This window comes from Monodelphis domestica, chromosome 1 (genome assembly GCF_027887165.1).
Source record: "Monodelphis domestica isolate mMonDom1 chromosome 1, mMonDom1.pri, whole genome shotgun sequence".
Classification (NCBI taxonomy): domain Eukaryota; kingdom Metazoa; phylum Chordata; class Mammalia; order Didelphimorphia; family Didelphidae; genus Monodelphis; species Monodelphis domestica.
The window spans coordinates 130,250,766-130,268,640 of record NC_077227.1 but is presented as its reverse complement, the minus strand read 5'-3'; the positions used below and the strand labels follow the sequence as shown (position 1 = coordinate 130,268,640).

Here is a 17,875-nt window from a genome sequence, read left to right as displayed (position 1 = left end):
TCCTCATTATCTAAAGTCCCTTTTAACAAAATATAATTACCTTCCCTATCCCTTTTGATCAGGTCTATTTTTGCTTTGGCTTTATCAGATATCATGATTACCACTCCTGCCTTCTTTCTGTCAGTTGAGGCCCAGAAGGTCTTACTCCATCCTTTAATTCTGACCTTGTGGGTATCAACCCACCTCATGTGTGTTTCTTGAAGACAATATATGGTAGGGTTTTGGATTCTAATCCATTCTGCTATTTGTCTACATTTTTTGGGTGAGTTTGTCCCATTCACATTCAAAGTTATGACTGTCATTTGTGGATTCCCTGGCATTATGATATCCTTCCCTAATTCTTACCTTTTCTTCTTTAGCTCTACCTTTTAGTCCAGTGATTTATTTTAAATCAGTCACCCTTGTCCCTCCCCCTTGATATGTTTCCTTTTTTAGTCCCTCCCTTTTTGTTCCCTTCCCCTCCCCTCTCTCTTTCCCTCCCCTTTTGTTTCCCCTCCCCCCCTACCTCCCTTGGTTTTCCCTTCTCCCTGCCCTTGTTGGGTAAGATAGAATTCAAGATCCCAATGGATCTGAATGTTATTCCTTCTCAGAGTTGATTTCCCTGAGAGTAAGGTTTAAGTAAAAACTCTCTTCCTCTTGTTCTTATAGGAGTTTCCTTCCCCTCCCCTTCCCATGTGAATCTTTGTTTGAGAAAGATTATTCTATTTGGTCTTTCTTTTCCCCTTATTTACACATTACATTTTCCTCACATGTTAGTATACATAGATTGATATAAATGTAGTCCTTATAGAAGAGAGTTTGATTAAAAGAAGAAGATAACATTTTTCTCCTTTTCTCTTTCCTTCATATTTACCTTTTCAGGTATTCCATGCTCTTTGTTTTTCGGTGTTGAACTTTCTACAGAGCTCTGCTCTTTTCTTTGTAAAAACTTGGAAATCTTCTATTTTGTTGAAAGCCCAAACTTTCCCTTGGAAGTAGAGTCAGTTTTGCTGGGTAGCTGATTCTTGGTTGAAGACCCAGCTCTCTTGCCTTTCTGAAGATCATGTTCCATGCCTTACGATCATTCAGAGTAGAAATTGCAAGGTCTTGTGGGACACTGATTGGCATTCCTTTATATCTAAATTGTCTTTTTCTGGCTTCTTGTAGGATTTTTTCTTTTGTTTGAGAGCTTTGGAATTTGGCAATTACATTCCTGGGAGTTGTCTTTTGGGGATTTAGTGTAGAGGGTGTTCTGTGAACTTTTTCAATGCCTGTATTGCCCTCTTGTTCTAGGATCTCTGGGCAATTTTCTTTGATTATATCTTGTATTATGATGTCAAATTTGCTGTTTATTTCTGACTTTTCTGGAAGTCCAATTATTCTTAAATTATCTCTTCTCCCTCTATTTTCCAAATCTCTCACCTTGTCAGTGAGATATTTTATGTTCTCTTCTAATTTCTTGGTCTTTTGGCTTTGCTTTATTAGTTCTTGCTTTAAAGCCTGGTTTTCCTTTTCAGTTTGGTCAAACTGGTTTTGTAGATGCGTGAATTTCTTTTGCATTATTTCCCATTTTTCCTCCCAGAAGGCTTCCATCTTTTTGATAATTTCTGAATCATATTCTTCTTGGGTTTGTAGAGAGTTTCCTTTTCCTTTGGAAGGTTTTAGAGCATTTGCCTGTGTGTCCTCTTCTATCTCCTCTGTATTTTGTATTTTTGCTCCATAAAATGTGTCCAAAGTTGTCCCCTTCTTCTTGTTTTTTTTTGGGAATTTTGGGTTTTTTGTGCTTCTGTGGAGTTTGCCATCTCTATCTGAGTGGGGAAGATTAGCTTTTCTTATCTCTGTCATGAGTTCAGAGGTTTTAGCCCTAGAGAGATTGTCCTTTCTATGGCTTGGCCCTTGTTTCTGTGCCTCAGCACTGAGGGGGGAGGGGCCATGGCTTCCTGGAGCTCTGAGGGCTGATGATAGGATTAACCTCAGACTGAGTATGCCCTCAGGCAAGGACCTTCAGTGAGATTCAGATAGAAGGATCTGGTCAGGGGGCTACAGTCTCCTCCTGTCTCTCTCTGTTTCCCTGTTGTCTGGGTGCCCCCTCGACTGGGTCAGGTTGTTTTCAGGATTTGGCCTTCAGCTCCGAGGCCCTTTTGCCAGCCCTGAGGGTTACTGTTATTTCAGATGACCTGCACTCTGAGGGGGGAGGTGCTGTGGCTTCCTGGAGCTCTGAGGGCTGGTGATAGGATTAACCTCAGACTGAGTATGCCCTCAGGCAGCAATCTTCAGTGAGACCCAGATGGAAGGTTCTGGTCAGGGGGCTACAGGTTCCCCCTCTATCCCCTTCCACCCCCCATCTCTCTCTGCCTCCCTGCAGTCTGGGTGCCCCCTCAACTGGCTCAGGTCATTTTCAGGGGGAGGCCCTCAGAACAGCCAGCTCCCAAGGACCCCCTGCCTGCCCTGAGGTTCCTGCTGCTGCCTCGGACTCAGCACTCTGGGTTGGGGGGGGATGGGTCCTGGGACCTTCCCTTTGCCTTCCCCTTAGATCCGAGTGATCTCAGGTTCCGACTCTTGGAGGGCCTTACCTTTTGATCCAGGTCCAGGAGGAGTGTTTCCGGGGTCTATTCTGCTTTTTGTTTTGAATTTCAATGTCCTAGGAGCATTCCGTTTGAGATTGGTAAGGAAGGGTTTCTGGAGCTCCGAACTTTAGCTTTCTCTAAGCTGCCATCTTGACCAAAAGTAAGAATGATTTTTTAAAAAATAATTTATTGAGAAGGCCAAGTCAAGTTATCAGATTAGAGGCAACATAGCTGAATTCTCTCATTACCTTCCTCCAAACAACTTTAAAATAATGTCTCAAATCACATTTTCAACTGATGAAACCAGCAAAAGTCAACATGAGCCACTTTTCTGACCTAAGAAAACTTAGGAAATTAGTAGGAAAGGTTTCTGATTCAAGAATGGAAGCCTGTCAGAGGTCCCACACAGGGTGAAAGCAATAGCTGCCGCAATAGTGATAGCAGTTCTGGGAGCTCTTAGACAAGAAATAGTTAATAGGATCAGTCAACTTGCTATAAAGAGTTTATTGGGGAACTTTTATTGGCACTGGATATATCTGGTCCTGATTAATGACTCTATTACCCATATGAAATTATGGGTCACACTTCCAAGGTGGCAAGGAGCACTGGAGTTTGGTCACAATTAAGTAAGGGCCCTGGTCTCAACTCCAAGAGAAAGAGAATGCTAGGATTTGTTTCTACAGGAGACAAGGGACCCTGCCTTAGTAAGACCAGAGACCACACCAGGATATCAGTGACCATAACTTGTATGAGGATTCCCATACCAGTTTGGACTCCCCAAACACTTATAGAGCTCTAGAATTCACTCTGAAAACAGAAGCACAAAACAGCCTGACACCTGTGACAATGCCTTTTCACACCTAAGGGAGCAGAGTCCAATAAAATTCTAAATCAAGAAATAGACTTGAAAAGTGAGCAAACAACAATAACAAGAACTTGACTATAAAAGCTATGACAGTGGCAGGAAAGGCCAACACATAAAATCAGAAGAAGACAAAAATATAACATTTGCAAGTAAAGCCTGAAAGAAATATGCTAAGTGGATGAAAGCTTAATAAGAATTCCCAGAAGAGTTAAAGAAAGACATAAAAGTTGTAGAGGGAAAATTAGGATTAAAAATGAGATTGATAAAAGAAAACTATGAAAAGAGAATTAACAACTACCTACAAAGAAGCACAAAAATACTGCAAAAATTATTTAAGAATAGAATTGGCATAATGATAAATGAGGCATAAAAATTCCCTGAACAAAAGAACCACCAAAAAGAAAAATAGGCAAATAAAGTTGATACAAAAATACAAAGGAGAAAAGAACTCTTTATAAAACAGAATTTGAGGCTAATGACTACAGAGATGTCAAGAAACAATTAATCAAAAGAATGAAAAAATACAGAAGAAAATGAGAAATATCTCATTGAAAAAAACAACTGACTTGTAAAATAAATCTAATGAAAATATAAGGATTATTGGAGTACCTGAAAGCCATGATCAAAATAAGACCCTATTGTTCATATTTCAATAAATTGTCAAGGAAAATAGTCCCAATATCCTAGATTGAGAAGGTAAAATACAAATCAAAAGAATCCATTGATCACCTTCTGAAAGAACACACAAAATAAAAATTCCCAGGAATATTCCAAACAATTTCCAGAGCTCCCTAGTAAAAGAGAAGATGCTTCAAACAACCATAAATAAACAGTTCAAGTTTTATGGGTCTATAATTAGGATAAAAAATATTTAGCAGTTTGTATTTTAAAGGGGTTGAAGGCTCAAAATGTGATATGCTGGAAAGAAAAGAAGCTAGGATTACAAATGAGAATAATGTACCCAGAAAAACTGAGTATTATCCTTAATGTGTGTGGGGGAGCAGCTAGCTTGCTCAGTCAAGTGAGAGCCAGTTCTAGAAACAGGATGTCCTGAGTTCAAATCTAGCATCAGATATGTTTTAGCTGTGTGAACCTGGGCAAGTCACTTAATCCTCATTATCCAGCACTTACCATTCTTTTGCATTACAACCAACATAGAGTACTGAAATGGAAAGTAAAGGTTTAAAAATGTCATTAAGGTGAAAAAAGGTATATTTAATGAAATAGAAGACTTTCAAGCATTCTTGATGAAAAGACCAGAAATGAATAAAAATTTTGGCATTCAAACACAAGACTCAAGAGACTTATAAAAGGATAAACATGAAAGAGTAATCATGAGAGTCTCAATAAACTTTTATACTTATATGGGAAAATGATAAATATAAAGGCTAAGAATTTTATAATTATTAGGGCAAACAAAAGGAATGTACATAGACAGGGGACTTGAGTATCAGTTGGTTGTGATGGAACGATACCCCCCCACCAAAAAAAAGAAAAAAAAAGGAAGAAAGGGGTTAGAAATAGTTTGCACTGTAAAAAGGGGGGAAGGGAAAGGTAAAATTTCTCATATAAAAGTGGTTGTAAGAAGGAGGCCTTTTAAAATGGGGAAAATGTACTGTAAAGCAGTGATCATCATAACAATATGGTACTAACTAAGAGATAGAAGGGTGGATCAATAGAATAGACTTGGGTAAATAACCTCAGCAAACTAATGTTTGAGAAACCCAAAGATCCCAGCTTTTGGGACAAGAAATTATGAGTAGATTAGGGAAGCATAGAATGCTTATCTATGGAAAGAATTTAAGACCAAGGAAGAGATAGAGAATATTACATGATGTAAAATTAATAAATTCTTAAATTAAAAAGGTTTTATATAAACAAAACCAATGCAACCAAAATTAGAAGGGAAGTAACAAACTGGGAAAATTTTATAACAAAATTCTCTAACAAAGTTCTAATTTCTGATATATAAGAAACTAAGTCAAATTTACAAGAAATCAAACCATTCCCCAATTGAGAAATGGTCAAGGGATACTTATAATTTCCCTCTTTATATTTAAATCATTAACCCATTTTGAAGTTAGCTTCATATAGAGTGTGAGATGTTGATCTAAGTCTAATTTTTCCCATACTGTTTTCAAATTTTCCAAACAGTTTTTGTCAAATAGTGGGTTCATTTTGCATATACATATATAAACAGGACATTCAAATACTCATTTATTTTACTTACTTATAAAATAGCACATTGACTTTATTTGATGTTATGACTTTAATGGGTACCTAGTATTCATGAAAATAATTCTATATTCTAGATCTCTATTTAAAAAAAATAATAAATGTACCCCAGAGATGGGGATCTTTCTTTGGGACAAGAAAACAGAACCCATGTATCCTCTTTTACAAGTGGCTTGAGACTGTAGCTTATTAAGCCTTTAAGAGAAAGTGCTACTAGTTGTAATTCTGAAAACCTGTGGCCCTAAATAGGCAAGCAAGAACATAATTTCAGCAAGAGGAAAACTAATAAGCGATATTTTGATTTATATTTAATACTGACATGTAACCATGCTGCTGATTACCCATTTTCAGAGTTTAGGAATAAGCAGGTGGATAAATAGCACTGCCTGATTTATGAAGTGCTGGCATTCTATAAATCATGAGGAAAACCCCTAGCACACTACTGATCTTAATTGGTAACAACATAAATAGATAATGATTAGTAAGTCTTTAGGAAAAAAAAAAGATGCTTCATTAAAATGAGAGATATAGAGCAACCTGATTGTAAAAGTCTCCAGCTGTGAACTTCCATCTTGAAAAACACTCTCCTACATCTCACCTGCTAAGTCCCTGAAAGCCCAAAGAAATACTGAATCTCTATATAGGAAAGGAACTCAGGACCAATCTAGGTTAAGCACTGCTTACTTGGACAAGATATGTCAAATAAATGGTAGTCATCCAATTGTTGTTTGAAAACTTCCATTGAAGGAAGGTTTTCTTGTTCTTAAGGCAGATTATACAATTTTTGAATGAATTCACTATTAGGAAGATTTCTCCAGTCATCAAAGTTACCTGTACTTAATCACATATCCCACCCTTACCTTCTTGTTTTGCCCTCTGGCAAGTAAGATAATAGTTGCTTATGTTTAAAGGGAAAGCTCTTCATGCACTTGAATAATAATAATAACTACCACCTGAAGATAGCAATCCTGCAGAGCCCTACTGATAACAATGTTAAATATTGAAAGTCAAAAAGAGATTCTGGGGATTCTGTTAGAGACCCTTTTCTAAGTTGATATTGAACTGTTAATGAATACTTTTCTAGTCCAGACAGTCAATAATTTCTTTTTTTTAAACCCCTACCTTTCATCTTAGAATCAATACCATATATTGGTTTCAAGGCAGAAAAGCAATAAGTGTTGGGCATTAGGAATTAAGTGACTTGTCTAGGGTCACACAATTAGGAAATGTCTGAGGTCATATTAGAAGCTAGGGCCTCCCATTTGCAGACCTGGCTCTCAATCCACTGACTCACCTAGCTGCCCAAAGTCATTCATTTCTGAATCCATCAAACACTACAGTTGTCTTGACCACAAGAGAGGTAGTGTAGCATCTTAAATAGAAAGCTCACCAACAAGATTAATGTTCAAATCTGGCATCTAACACAAACTGGCTTTATAACCCTGAAAAAGTCATTTAAAAAAATCGTTTAGCTTCCCATTGAAATGCTCTAGGACTAAGACTGTAGATTCCCTATTCCAATAAACTCAAAACTCTATTCTCATGTGATTAATATTATTACTCTAGAAATTTGTTTGTAGTACAAGTCATGATCACTAGCCTAAAATTTATATTCTAAATTTCCTTCCAAGTTTTTGAAAAACATATACAAACATCTACACAGTTTTTTTTCCCATTGACCATGATCTTTCAAAGTCCAGTGAGAATGAAACCAAATAATTAAATAGGGTCATTGGACAATACATTTTCTGGACTCTAGGTTGTAATAGATCTAGACCTGATAGCTTGAAATTTCTGTGGTGAAGTAGATTTGCTCCTACTATATCATTCCTTATCTTAGATATCAGTTCTGTACAAGCCATTCTTTTTTTCCCATTTCCAATACATTTCCAATCTTTGCAAAGAAAAGAAAAAGAAACAAAATTAATTGAACAGCTCTGTCTTTTCTGGATGATTTATTATTATTCTGCCATCTCTCCCATCCTACCCTTCCTTTCCTATTCTTTTCCTTAATAACTAAAACTAAACAGAAACTTTTCTTGCTTTTAGCCTTTCTATTCAGTCTCTGTTTATTTTTAGTAGTCTGGATACTCTTCTGACTATGGCACATACCAGCCTTCTATTATATGCTCTACCTTCCATATTCTACAGATATCTTTTAAAAATCTGAAGTTTTTGATGATCATTTTCCTTTTCATTGAATTCTTTAGACAATTCATTCTTTTTCTCTTTGTTGTGGTAATTCAGTTGCTTTACTCATGCCCAAAACTTTATGATCCCATTTGAGTTTTTTCTTGGCTAAGATACCTGAGTGTAGCTTGAATTTCCTTCTCCAACTTATTTTCCAGATGGGGAAATTAACACAAAGTAAAGTAACTTGCCCATGGTCACAATCTATTAAGTTTCTAAAGTAAAATTTGAACTTAGGATGGTAAGTGTTCCTGACTCCAGGTCTGGCTCTCTGAACACACTTTGCCACTTACATTTTCTTTTTCTTTTCTTTTTATGGAAATTGTTTACCTATTATCTTTCAAATTCAATTTCCAATACACGGAGGTATCCCTTAAAAAACAGACTACCTGGGGAGGCGGAGTCAAGATGGAGGTTTAGCAAGCAGCAAAAGTTCAGACCTCGTGGAAGACCCTTCCTTACCGATACAGACTGAATTCTCCTAGGGCACCAAAAGCTTACCTGAACAACAGGACAGAAGTGGGGAACCCTCCTTCTGGACTCAAATCAAAAGGTATGCCCCACAAAAGCCGTAATCCGAGAATACTCAGGGCTAAGGGGAAGGCAGAGGGTAGATCCCAGGACCCCTCCCCCACAACCCAGAGTGCTGAGCCCGCAGCCATGGCAGCAGGAACCTTTGAGTGGCCAAAGGTGCTGGCTTGGAGGGTCTACCTTGTGAGCAGTGGGGCACCAGGCTTGGACAGCTTGGACAGCAGGGAGGAAGCCAGGGAGAGAGGGGCCGCGGCTAGGTCCCTCCATCGGGCTCCAGCCTCACTTTTGCCTCGGGGCATAACCAGATCAATCCAGCCAATTCAATCAGAACTCCTCAGAGTTTAGGGAGGCAGGCAAAGGCACTTGTGGACAGTGGAGAAACAGCTAGAGAGAACTGGAGAGAGCCTGGGTGGCCCAGCCTTCCAGGTGTTTTCAGAGCCTCAGTTTCATACTACATACAGCCCAACCCACTTGAATTCAATCCAAGCAAAAGCCTCCAGAGGACAGGGAAGCTAACATTCCTCCCCTAAAGACTGTACCAAGAGATCTGACAAAGCTCCAAGAGGGGAGACTGACAGCCCCAAAACCAAAACAAAATGAGAGGAGCAAGAGCACAGCCAAATACGGGGAGCAAAGAAGGGGTAAACTCGAGCAAACAACAGAAAAAGAAGAAGGAAATTACAATAGACAGCTTCTGCACAGGTAATGAGCAAAGAGCGAATGAAACAGAGGGGGAGGGAACAACAAAGGAAAAATCAGAAATCCCAGTGAATTGGATACAGGCTTTGGAAGAACTCAAAATGCAATTCAAAACACAATTAAGAGAGATTGAAGACAAATGGGAAAAGAACTTAAAAACTAAGATGTGTCATCTAGACAGAAAATAGTGTCTTGAAAGCCAAAATCAACCAGCTGGAAAATGAGGCAAAGGAGATGAAAGATGACATCCAAAGAAAATCCGACCAAAAGGAAAAGGCTGACCAAAAAACTAAGGATGAAATCCAGTCTTTAAGAACCAGAATACAACAATTAGAATCAAGCGACTTCACAAGGCAGCAGGACTCTATAAAACAAAACCAAAAGAATGAAACAATTGAGGAAAATATGAAGCATCTCATCCACAAAACAGAGGATTTAGAAAATCGTTCAAGGAGAGACAATTTAAGAATTATTGGCCTACCAGAAGACCATGACAAAAGAAAAAGCCTGAACATTATATTGCAGGAAATTATTAAAGAAAACTGCCCTGAAATCCTTGAACAAGAGGGAAAAGTGGAGACTGATAGAATCCACACGTCACCTCCTGTACCTAATCCCCAACTGACAACACCCAGGAATGTTATAGCCAAATTCAAGGACTATCAGACCAAAGAAAAGATATTACAAGCTGCCAAGAAGAAGTCATTCAGATACCAAGGAACCACAGTGAGGATAACTCAGGATCTGGCTGCATCCACACTGAAAAAAAGAAAGGCATGGAATACGATATTACGGAAAGCAAGGGAACTAGGTCTACAACCAAGAATCAACTACCCAGCAAAACTGACTATATTCTTACAGGGGAAAGTATGGTCATTAAACAAAATAGAAGAATTTCAAGAATTCGTAAAGAAAAGACCAGACCTGAACAGAAAATTTGATGTCCAAGCAAGAGAATCATCAAAAGGTAATTTTAAAAAAAAGAGGGGAAAAAAGAAAAACAAAAAAAAAATTTAAGAGACTCAATAAGTTAAAATGATATGTATCCCTATAAGAAAAGAAGTCATTGGTAACTCTTAAAAACTGTTGTTATTACCTGGGCAGCAAAAGGAAGTATACTTAGAGGGAACAGAAACAAACTGTATAGGATGAAAGGACAAGACATAAATAGGTATATAGATATATGCATGCAAAAATACATATGCATAAGTATGCATATATATATATAACTAGAGCTTAAAATAGGTGAATATTAAAAGAAATGGGAAAAGAAACAAATGGGGGTAAATTTATATGTCATAAAGAAGCTCATGATGGGAAGGGGGAGAACATCAATACACTGGAAAGGTAAAGAGGTCAGAGACAGGAAATACTCAACTTTTACGTGATTTGAAAGTGACTCAAAGAGGGGAAAACAATCCACTTCATTGGGGGCAGAGAATAGATTTGCACCCTATAGGGGAGTAGAAGGGCAACAAACTGTCTGGTGGGGAGGGAAGCAGTACAAGAGAGGGAGGGAGTGGGGGGTTAATTTTAGAAAGACTATAAGGAAAATAAGAGGGGGATAAATAGGGAAATAGGGAGGGGGGTAGAAAGGGAAATAAAATAAGGGTGGGAATAAGGGGGTCTGTTCAAAAGCAAACATTGGTGTAGAAGGAAATAGAGAAAGAAGAAAAGGCATGAAAAGGAGCAGAAATTAAAATGCTGGGAAACACACAGCTAGTAATCATAACTCTGAATGTGAATGGAATGAACTCACCCATAAAACGCAAGCGAATAACAGAGTGGATTAGAGTCCAAAACCTTACCATATGCTGTCTACAAGAAACACATATGAGAAAGGTAGACACACATAGGATGAAAGTAAGAGGGTGGAGCCAAATCTATTAGGCATCAACTGACAAAAAGAAGGCAGGAGTCGCAATCATGATATCCGTCAAAGCCAAAGTAAAAACAAATCTAGTTAAAAGAGATAGGGAAGGTAATTACATCCTGATAAAAGGCAGTATAGACAATGAGGAAATATCTGTACTCAATATATATGCACCAAATGGCAGAGCATCCAAATTTTTAAAGGAGAAACTAGAGGAGCTCAAGGATGAAATAGATATAAAAACTATACTAGTGGGAGATCTGAACCTTCCCCTATCCGAACTAGATAAATCAAACCAAAAAATAAATAAGAAAGAGGTAAGAGAAGTGAATGAAATCTTAGAAAAATTAGAGTTAGTAGACATGTGGAGAAAAATAAATAGGGACAAAAAGGAATATACCTTCTTTTCTGCAGCACATGGTATATTCACAAAAATTGACCATGTATTAGGGTATAAAAACATTGCAGACAAGTACAAAGAGAAGAAATAATAAATGCAACTTTCTCAGATCACAATGCAATGAAAATAATAATTAGTAAGGGAACATGGAGAGGTAAATTGAAAATTAATTGGAAATTAAATAATATGATTCTCCAAAACCAGTGAGTTAAAGAACAAATCATAGAAACAATTAATAACTTCATTGAGGAAAATGACAATGGTGAGACATCCTTTCAAAACCTATGGGATGCAGCCAAAGCAGTACTCAGGGGGAAATTTATATCCTTGAGTTCATATATAAACAAATTAAGAAGGGCAGAGGTCAATGAATTGGGCATGCAAATTTAAAAAACTAGAAAGCGAACAAATTAAAAATCCTCAGATGAAGACTAAATTAGAGATCCTAAAACTCGAAGTATAAATTAATAAAATCAAAAGTCAAAGAACTATTGATTTAATAAATAAGACTAGAAGCTGGTACTTTGAAAAAACAAACAAAATAGACAAAGTACTAGTCAGTCTAATTAAAAAAAGGAAAGAAGTGAATGATTATTGTAACTTTGTGGTTGAAAAATGTAGTATTTAAACATTTGGGATAAGAATTTTACTATTTGGGAAAACTAGAAAGCAGTCTACAATAAACTAGGTATTAGAACACCTTAGACCATTTGCCAAGATGAGGTCAAAATGCATATATGACCTAGATATAAAGGGATATATAAGTAAATTAGAGGATTATAGTGTTATCTATCACATTTGCGAATAAACAAGAGATAGCATGCATAGTGAGATATAAAATGGCTAATCTTTAGTATATTAAATTAAAAAGGCTTCATACAAATAAATAAACATAAGATTACAAAGAAAACAGAAAATTAGGCAAATTTATAGAGAACTTTTCAGATAAGGTCTTGTCTCTAATATATAGAAAGCTTTGTCAAATTTTCAAGAAGTTGAGTCATTTCCCAATTGAGAAATGGTCAAATGACATATATAGGGAAATTTTAAAAGAAGAATTAAAAAATGTATGTATGTATGTGTGTGTGTGTGTGTATGTGTGTGTGTGTATGTGTGTGTGTTCCTTCCAAATCATGGGAGTAAGGGTATAAAACCCTCTATCTGAAAAAAAAAAACTATTACTTTTTTTTGCCCCCCCCTTTGTATAAGAGGAAGCCTTATCTTTTTTCTTTTGTGGGGTGTATATAGCACCTTATTGTCAAATTTGGATTAAGTATTTGGTCATATGCTATGTGTAGGTCAACGTTAAGATGTTTCTACATTTCTAGCCATTGTGTTTCATCTTGCTTGCATTCCTTTGGAAAACTAATTTTTTATTTATTTTAACTTAGAAAAGGAAATTTCACATATTTATGATAAAGATTAATTACATATGTTCATATTATACAATAGATATATTTTATATATTTCTGGGTTTCTAAACTATGTCATCTGCTGGCCTTTGCATGTCTTCTGTGAGTTTCACAAAAATCTCCAAAAATTATCATTTAATTTCTTAACCTCCTATATATCAGAACTGGAATGGGGGAATCACAATGTGGAAGGGACACCTACTCATACTCACATACAGACATACATATGTAATGTACGTGCATTTGTATGTATTGATATATATGCTCTAAATCATTATTGATTAGAAAAATGCCAATTAAAACAATTTCTTGATTCCATTTCATACTTATCAGCCTGGCTAAAATGAAAGGAGGGGGAAATGACAAATGTTGGAGGGAATGTGGAAAAATGGGATACTAATATACTTTTGATAGAACTGTGAACTGAATGAACTTATTTTAAAGAAAAACTAGTTATAAAACTGAGTATACTCATTGACCTAGTAATATCACTATCTGATCTGTTCCCCAAGGTGATCAAGGAAAGTGGAAAAGAAAATATATGTTCTAAGATGTAGCAGTCCACCCCTAGCTATGGGCAAGGGAAACAGTTGGTATGTACAGATTGTCTTAGAAGAGAGCATGCTCAATTTTGAGCATGCTCAGTATTGCACATGGCTGGAAAAGCCTCTGACCTTTGACCCCAGCTTCTCCCAGGTAAGGCGGGAACACAGGTTTCTTTGTGCTCACCTGGTTAAGAGAAACCACACCTATACCTTGTCATTAACCAATGATGATCATCCCTATGTACTGTGTATATTTGCATATCAAAGAGATTAAATATGCCTCAGCCAGCTCTGCCTTTCTCTCTTCTGCTCTTCCTCCCTTCCAGCTCGCACTGATGCCTGTCCTTGCTGGAGCCTGGCCTTGGCCAGGCTCCATCTCTGATCTTTCTCTATCATCTCTCTGACCTGTGTGGTATTGAATCTGGATCTCTGGACTGCTAAAAGCCTTCGGAAGGGTCCTTTGATCAGAGCTTGGCTGTGGCTCATTGGTAATTAATAAAGACTCATTCCTGCCACCTCATATCTCTAATTTGACTCCGTCATCCCCCTCGTGGTATCTAAAACTTCTATCCTTTCTCTATCTTCCTACCTTAAAGCTTCTCTCTCCCCTCTGAGGAAGCTTTATAAAATTTTTATAGCAGCTCTCTTTGTAGTAGCAAAGAACTGTTAATTGAGGGGATGTCCATCACATTAGGAATAACTAAACAAGTTATGGTATATGATTGTGATGGAATACTACTTTGTTATAAGAAATGATGAGCAGGTTGATTTTAGAAAAAAAAGTAGAAAGAATTACACAAAATAATGAAGAGAAATGAGCAGAACCAAGAGAATGTTGTATATAGTAATAGTAATATTGTTTGAAGAAAAAAGTGTAAATGACTTATTCTGATTAATACGTATATTCAGATAAACTATAAAGGATTCATGGAGCAAGATGCTATCCACCTACAGAGAAGGAACTGATATTTTGTATTTGTATTTATACTGTATTTTGTATATACACACATTTTGCATACAAATATATGTCTATATACAAAATATATACACACATACATATATGCTTATATGTGTTTGTGTACATGTATATGTATGTATGTAATAGTGACTTTCTCTAGTGAGAGGTAGAGAGGGAGGGAAGGGAACAACTTGGAACTTAAAAAGTAACAAAAATAAATTAAAAAATAAATCTATAAAGAAAGAAAAACAAAAACAATTTTGTTAATTTTGTGCAATGTTATTTCTGTAGAAGACAAATTTGCCTCCTTAAATTGCAACTATATTTTATTTTTCTAGTTATGCATGCTTTATAGATTTCTGTATCAGGCATCTGAGGCTTTATTTTTTTTCCTTTTTTGGACTTTGTCTCCTGTTAATTTCTGTATATCTTTACAACTTTTCTTTTTCCTACAATATAGTTAATCTCTATTGTGTAAAGTTTTTGCTATATGTAGTCATTTTTCTCCTACCCTCTTTCTTTTCAGTGAAAGGACTTTCTGATTAGTTTTGCAATACACTTGGATACTACTCTTATTAGCTTTTTTGGGGGGTCTACCCCATAGATATTCTACATTCTTCCATTTTGCTCTATTATGATAAAATAATCTTAATTCAATTTCCTTCTAATTTATGAAATGAACAGTGGTCTAGGAAGATAATTATATTTTAGTAATCTTTACCCACAATTCTCTTTCATCATTGATAGAAAAAGTGATAATGCCATCAATTTTCCTAAGGGTTTCAGTTTCTAGCTTAAGACTTCCAAATCAATTGCAATATTTTTTTGTTTTTGTTTTTATTTTTGGCAGTACCAAGTGAATCACCAAAAGTTTACTAGCTTAATAATCTTAGGATATCTTCTATCATGCCCTAGATACATGACTTGCAAAGACAACAGATCTCTCTAAGATAGTTATCAGGTTGCCAAATAACTGCCTCAGGACCATGCCTCAGGGGTCACTAACCACCACTCCATCATCTTTCACTTCACCCTCCTTCATGGAAGAGTTGAATACTATAAAGAAGGAACTAAGCAGAAGCTCCCTTTTCCCAGTCTCCCAGTCCCTCCACTTTGTAAAAAGCTTCCTAACCAAATGTAGCTTGAAGTATACCATTCTTCATTTTATTTCCCCATGATTTTTTCACTATGATAGGTGATATATATATATATATATATATATATATATGTCTTCTTTCACAACATAATGAATTTGAAAATATATGTTGTATGATAGCAAATATACAACCTGACCTATATCATATTAACTGCTTTCACGGGGAGGGAAAAGTGGTTAGAGGGAGTGAAAGAACATAGATGACAAATGGTAAGAAAGTGATTGTTAAAAATTTATCAACTTGTAAAAAGAGAGCTTCCTAACCATTATTCCCACCCCCTTATCAGTCAATAAGGTAAAGTTCAAAAACAACTAAATCTGGAGTCCCAGTACCTGGGTTCAAATTCAAGCTCTTTTACCTATGACTTTTGTGGGTGTAGGTATGTTACTTAAAGTATCAGCACTTCAATTTCCAAATGTTAGAAAATTTGGAATGGATTATTTCCAAGTTTTCTTCCATTTCTTAATAGCTTATCTACAGATTCTTCTCAACAATGACTTTATGTAGAAGAGTACATAGAATTCCATATAAGTAGAGATCATTTCTTGTCTAATCTATTCAGAATTTACCAAATACCTACTCTATACCTGGCACTGTGTCAAGATATTTGTTGATAATTCATCTTTACAAAATGAAAAAATTTCCCTTCCCCTAAAGTTCATAACTTCTCCTTTGAGTATACATCGAATACCAAATCCTTAGTTGTTGAGGATATAACTTTGTATATCCATGCTACTTAAGGATAAATATAGAGATAAATATATACACAAATACTTGAAGATGAAGAGAGTAAAAATAAGTCCCAAGCAATTCACTTCTTAGGTGAGTCATTTTGGTTTGTATAGTGCCTTATAAATTCTCTATACATATGACAAGAATGCCTAATTAAGGAATTTTCAAAGAAAACTAAGTAGAAGCTTCTGATCAGTTATATGGAAGTTATATCATGAATTACCCAGCTAATTGTTAAAAATATGATATGGATGTAGGGGTGCTTAAGCAGAGGGTTCTAATGTTTAAAAATGTGATAGCTGTATTTTGATATGATTTATTTACTTCATAACCTTTTAACTTGATTTTATTTATTTAGAAACATTATTCTGAGAAGTCTATAAACTCCAACCACCTCATCATAACCTAATTTGGGGTTTTCTTGGCAAAGATACTGGACTGATTTCCTTCTCCAAATAATTTTACAGGTGAGGAAATTCAGGCAAGCATTGTTAAGTGACTTGCCCAGGGTCACAAAGCTAGTAAAGGCCTGAGGCCAAATTTGAACTCAGGAAGAAAAGTCTTTATGACTCCAGACCTGGCACTCTCTATACTGTACCACCTCACTGCCCATCTTCTTGACTGAATTGCTTGAATTTATTAAAATTTTGTTTTGATTTAAAATTGTTTTAATTTAATGTTCAAGATGTTAGGCATATGAATTTTGAATTGGCTGCTCACCCCCATATCTAGTATTTGCTCCTTCAAATGAACTTATCAGAAACCTATGATCTATCTTTAGTGGATATTAGCCTCTTGAGTGTGGTGAAGTGAAAAAGGCCCTGAATAGGAAGTTAGAGAACCTTAGAACCAATCATACAACTGAATTTATCATAGTGCCTGTACAAAGAAAAATGCTTAATAAATGTCTGTTATCTAGCATTGACTGTGGGAGTTTGGGTAAGTCTCTTATATTTCCTAGGTCTAATTATACTCATCTGCAGAATGAGGGATTATCATCTAGCTCTGGATCTATAATCTTAGTATTATATTCTATATAATTCTTATGTCCTTAGTGTCTACTACATAGCTTTAAACGTAGTAGATTCTTACTGTATATTGGATTATATTAGAGTGACAACTGAAAGTTAGGTGGTACAGTAAATAGAGCAACTGGCCTGAAGTCAGAAAGTGATTCTTCCTGAGTTCAAATATGACCTCAAACACTTACAAGTTGTGTGACCCAATGCCAGTCACTTAACCATGTTTTCCTCAGTTCTTCATCAATATAATGAGCTGGAAAAGTAAATGACAAACCGCTACACAAATCATAATCCAGTATCTATTCCAATAAAACCTAAAATGGGGAAAGAGTTGGACCCAAATGAAATGACTCAACAGCAAGAATAACTTGTAGGTTTGTATTCTTTGTATAGACCTTGTAAATACCAAAGAATTTAAGTACATTATATTTGATTCATTTGATGCCTTAGGAGCAGCTAGGATTATAATCTAGGCAAATGCTTGAATCACTAGAAAACATTTCTTTTGACTCTCTCTCTCTCTCTCTCTCTCTCTCTCTCTCTCTCTCTCTCTCTCTCTCTCTCTCTCTCTCTGTCTCCCCCCCCCCTGTCTCTCTCTCTCTCTCTTTCTGTCTGTCTTTCTCTCCCCCCCCATCTTTGCCTTTCTGTCTTTGTCTCTTTCTGCTTCTCTTTGTCTCTCTCTGTCTCTGTTTCTCTCTCTCTTTTTCTAT

At 36.2% G+C, this 17,875-nt stretch overlaps 1 protein-coding gene across 1 annotated transcript in view; it reads left to right on the top strand.

The window, feature by feature from the left end:
* Positions 1-17,875, top strand: part of AGBL1 (AGBL carboxypeptidase 1) — a 1,041,995-nt gene that overhangs the window by 1,021,220 nt on the left and 2,900 nt on the right. The window lies entirely within an intron of this gene.